General features: G+C 44.0%; 1 long non-coding RNA gene across 1 annotated transcript; it reads right to left on the bottom strand.

Annotated features, from left to right (window-relative positions):
- Positions 1-333: 333 nt before the first annotated feature.
- On the bottom strand, positions 334-3,168 carry LOC120664281. Its single transcript, XR_005670824.1, has 3 exons — positions 1,737-3,168; positions 1,240-1,349; positions 334-613 (listed from the first exon to the last, which is right to left on the bottom strand). It is a non-coding gene; the product is annotated as an uncharacterized LOC120664281 (long non-coding RNA).
- Positions 3,169-5,210: the final 2,042 nt, after the last annotated feature.

Genomic DNA, 5,210 nt, shown 5'->3' with positions numbered 1-5,210 from the left:
AAAGTTACACCTTGTTGAGTAATCTGGAGTGCTAACCTGAGGTTGAATAGGAGTCCGATTTTATGAAGTGGATTAAAGAAGATATGCTGACTATCTTAGGCCCTTCTGTAGTTCTATACCCGTATATATATATATATATATATGCACTTTGGGATCCTTAGATGACGGAGGAGGATGAAGACAAAGGACTAACCATTTTACAGAATGAGCTTTTTTTTTTGAACGAAGCAGAATGAGTAATTTTACCATGGCCCCCTGTTTCGAGATGTGCCATGTCGATCATGGGAATGGTGTGGCCTTGGGCCATGAATGGCACCAGAGCAAAGTGTGGCCTTGGAGTTTCATCTTCGCATTTCATGGCTGTCTATCTGTTCGGTCTTCACTCAGATGCATAGATGGGGAAGAAACTGGTGCCTCTAAATTAAAAGGTATGCAACTTGCTCATCAAATTATCTTGAAAACATCGACCTAACAAAATATATATCTGATATGCAAAGGGCTGCTTGTTTTCCACTTTTCCTTGCAGTTTCCAGGCACCTGCTTTGTCTTCCCTTTTCACCAGCAGAATCCAGTGACCAAACTTCAAACAGGTCTCAATATGTAGTCTTGAATGCTGAAAATTGTTGTCATATAATTGGTCAGTGAAGGATCAGAAAAATAACCAGTGAAATGGATGTGTATTTGTGTCACAATTGGCTATTGCAACTAATCTATATCTATTTCTAAAGCAAGTAAGGTTCCATCTAAATTTTTAGTTTAGTCTGCCTTCTGTCATTGACAAGTAGATCTTAGTCAATCTCGTATGTGAGTCGGACTAGTCCTTTGTCAATCGGAATCCTAATTGGAACCCGGATAAATCAATAACAATCATTATTGAAATCTGGACAAATCAATTGGAATCATAATCGGAACCCAGATAAATCAATTGGAATCTCAATCTGATCCTAGACAATCAATATCTCGTATGATCACAACACGATCTGTACACGGAGTGAACGAGCACAAAGTTGGTGATATTACTTTGTTGGTGATATTATGTACTAGTACCTGTAGCAATATACGGGCACTATGCTAGTAAATAATAAATCCAATTGCAGAAAATAATGACATAGGAGAACCAATGAAACTATGAGCAGATAACATGAGCCAGATGTGACGAGAAAAAAAAATCTGCAGGACATGAAAGGATAGGATATTTTATAACCAATTGGGATAAATCAATTTAGTATTTCTGCTAACCTTTGGTTCAATAATTGAAGGACTGGACAGTCGACCAGGGAGGAGGGTGAATGGAAACTCTTCAAGAGAATAAGGCCTATGTCCTGAATTCAATCTGACACACCTCTCTTCTGCCAAGGTAACATAAGCCAATTCGTGACTACAGTTAGGAAAAGCTCGACGCAAAATGGAAGCAAGCAAAAATCACTAAGCATGCAATGATTCAACATAGATTAGCAAGGATCAAAATCAGCGGAAGAAATGTTTAACCAAAAGCCAATTAAAAGTCTCACCAAAAAATTTACCTAACCACCATAAAAGAGACAAGCATGCAAAGACTAACAAATAATGCTAATTAATACAAGTCATTTAAGCATGCAAAAGCTACCAAGAATTAGAAAGAATAAAAAATAATTAAAGCTAGCTAATTTACTAAGCTTGCAATGAATAACAGAGATTAGAAGCAATAGGAGCTAATAAACTAGCTAAGCATGTGACAGGAAGGAGAACATGCTCACTGTGCATTGGCCGTGTGCCCCTGCAAAGCTTCCCACGCCATGGGCTGCTCCTGGCGTTGGCCAGTTCCACCACGTGGGCTGGTTGCACCAAGCAGGGCTGCCCGCGTTCAGCCTGCTAGCCCCGCCTGGGCTGCCTTGCGCGCACAGAAGCTGGGCTGCGTGAGCTGCTGTGCTGGGCTGGGCCGCGTGAGTCGCCCTGTGGCCTGCTAGCACCAGCAGCTGCAGCGCTCGCACGCCGCCGCCGCCGCTTGATGCTGCTGCTGTGCCCGACCGCTTGCTGCGCCGCCGCACCGGCTTCATCAGGCCAAGCCGCCGCCCCAAAGCCGAACAGCCACGCCGTGCCCTGCTTGGCCCAACTGTGCTCGCGCGCCGCTGCTGCTCCAAGGCGCTGACTTGCTGTGCTCGCCCCCTTTCCCGGCGCTGTCCATCTGCTCGCTACTCCCTCTGCATTGAAATATAAGGCATTTTAATATTTTTAGAGAGCATTTTTTTTCAGTTTGGCCAAATTTTTAAAGAGGATCATAAAAATTTATGGCACCAAACATATATATTATAAAAATATATTTAATGGACAATCTAATGGTACATATTTAATATCATAAATATTATTACTTTATTGTATAAATTTGCTCAAACTTAAAAAACTTTGATTCTCCAAGAATGTTGGAATGACTTATATTTAAGAACGGATGGAGTACACCAAAAGCCAGGCCGCCTCCCTTGCTCACGCGCCAGCACAGGATCAAACCAGAACACATGCCTGCACAGGAAAGCCCTTATTTAGATGCGTAAAAGGAAAGCTGTAAAATACTGTACCACTTTTCATTTGTATTTGATAATTATTGTCCGGTCATGGATTAACTAGATTCAAAAAATTCATCTCGCAAATTATAGACAAATTGTGTGTTGACGCAAAACGATCACACACCAAAGCTTGAGAGCCCCGTACGCCAAGTTCGGACTGCACTTGATTCAAACCAAGACGTGCCAGTCAATTTGACTTGTAAATTGACAAAAAACAGCAAACCGTCAAATACAAGAGCGTATCAGCTAGATTTCCGAATCACTCTTATGCAGCGTATTGGCAAGGCTCTGCCGATATAGAAAACAACAGTAGATCGGGTATAAAGAGCGTGAATTAAAAGCGATCTACAGGGAATCGGCAAGAAGCTGCCGATACCGGTATGCAACTAGACGGCTAGATCTAAAACCGATACGTGCCATATAACAATGTGCAAACCCACGAATGTATGGATCTGAACAAAGCTAAGCTTACAAACAATCTAATCAGCTTTTTCAAGATCTAACGCTATAACAAAGGACCTGATAGCCGATTAAACAGATTGCTAAGCTGGATAAATTTTGAATAGATCTAAATGAGAAAACAGTGATACGCCCGAGATCAAAGCTTAGATAAATTTGATAATTTTTGAATAGATCTGAGAGAAGCCACAGCGATGCGCCCGGAAGCTAAAGCTCAGATTTACTTGGTAAACGAAGACTCACCAGCAAATCAAATCGCTCGAATGTGAGGCGTCCTTTATCAGCTTGAAAGAACTCGTGAAAAAGGAAAAAGATGGCGAAGTCGCCGACGGAAAAATAAATTACGAAAAGAGTAAAGTTTTGTTGGTTGGATGTGTATCAATCTTCTACAATAACCGGGAGCTCATATTTATACCTCACGCTAATACAGTACTAGCCGATCACGACAAAGCATGATTCTAATCTAGAAAATAAAACTAATTCTAAAACAAGATATCTCCTGCCAAACCGAAGCCAAAATATCTGGTCAACTCTGCCTTCCTCCGGTCAACAAGACTTCCATCGGCGATGTACGATCACCCTTCCAAATCCACCGTTCACGCTAGACAGAACTTTTTCTCCTCTGCGACACTCTTCCTTAACACGCGTCGAAATCCGGTGGCAACACTATGTAATTAGTTATTTTATTTAGCTATATTTAATACTTCATGCATACGTTCAAAGATTCAATGTAATGTGAAATCTTGTAAAGTTTTAGAATTTTGAAGGGACCTAAACAAGGGGCAAATCAGGCCGGCACCGCTCGGCACCTGCAGCTCAAAAAACGAGAGACCACAAAAGAAAACAAAGGGGGAAACTAGGAACGGCAAACAAAATCCCACCAAAATTAACAAGAGATTTTGAAACCAAAAGCTCGGACGGTATTAGGAGGGAAGAACCTCCTTCCCATTGAATCCTTGGATCTTGGTAAAGGTCTCAAAAAGTCTATCTCAATCCCTAACCCTAGATGGAGCAGTGAAATGGAGAAAAGAGAAGAATGATAGGGGAGAAGGAGTGAGTGACCGTGATCTGTTTGGTCCAACAAAAAAAGGATGAATGCCCACCTCTTCTTCTTATCCTCTAATTCCTCCACTATAAAGACTAAAATATCCCTACTTAATTAATTACAAAATATGCCCACGCAGGGACAAACTCATCCACCTTTTCATAGGAGCATCGGACGGACACGCCACTTTAACAACTTCGCTTCGCCTCGACATAAGTTTCGCGATGGCGCCACGTGCTCTCCATTTGGATATTGAACGCGCCAAGTCTGCCTTCAGTTTTGAGACCCAAATCGGTCAAACCTGTCTCCCCCGATTTTGAGGCCAAACCAGTCAACCCCTCTCATACGCTGCCGCACGACGTGACTAACTCCTCGGTTTTCAGGCCAAACTGGTCAAACCGCCGATGTCGCCACATGTCTGACCTCCTACCGAGCCTTGACGCCATTGAGACATTCATGCGCACCCGCTGCACGGGCCACTTGACTCGCCATCGTCCTCGCCGACTTAACCGACGCTGTTTCCATCACCATATACTTTTGCTTTTTCGGGCACCAAGTGGACCGCCCATGACTTCACCCGGCCTCCTCGGGTCCCTCGGTCTAGGCCTACTCGCATTCACCTTTCACCGTTTTGGTCCCTCGGCATGAATCTTTCGCTTCACCGTGCCTACTCGCGTTCATCCCTCACCACGGTTGACGGTATAAGATTAACGCTAGCAGGGATTACTGATAACCCCCGTTTAGAGATTCGGCCAGGGGTATAAACCGCGCAAGAACTTCCCTCAAGGAAGCGAGTTTGAGACAGTCAATTTAGACAGGTTCAGGCCGCCCGGAGGTGTAATACCCTACTTCCTGTATTTGTGGTGATTGGATCTTTGATGATGCCAAGTTGGGAAGCCCAAGCCCGGAACCTGTGTACTCGTTAGGTCCCGAAAAGATCAGTCCTTTTACATGTCCTGTGATCTTTCTATTTATAGACTACTTCTGCCTTCTCTTGTCCTCTAACTAGTGTGAACACACCCTTTGCATGGTGGGCGCCGCCATCCAGGTTGTCCTGCCTCTGTTAAGCGGGCAGGCGTCTTGTCGGGCCCACCGTAGCAACCACCTGGGGTCCCACCACTGCCAGAGCCGCCCGGGGTTACCCCGGGAGACCCCGGGGTGGTTGT

The sequence above is a fragment of the Panicum virgatum genome, chromosome 3N, assembly GCF_016808335.1.
Source record: "Panicum virgatum strain AP13 chromosome 3N, P.virgatum_v5, whole genome shotgun sequence".
Taxonomy (NCBI): domain Eukaryota; kingdom Viridiplantae; phylum Streptophyta; class Magnoliopsida; order Poales; family Poaceae; genus Panicum; species Panicum virgatum.
The sequence above is the reverse complement of the archived record's forward strand: the minus strand, read 5'-3'. Positions and strand labels throughout refer to the sequence as shown.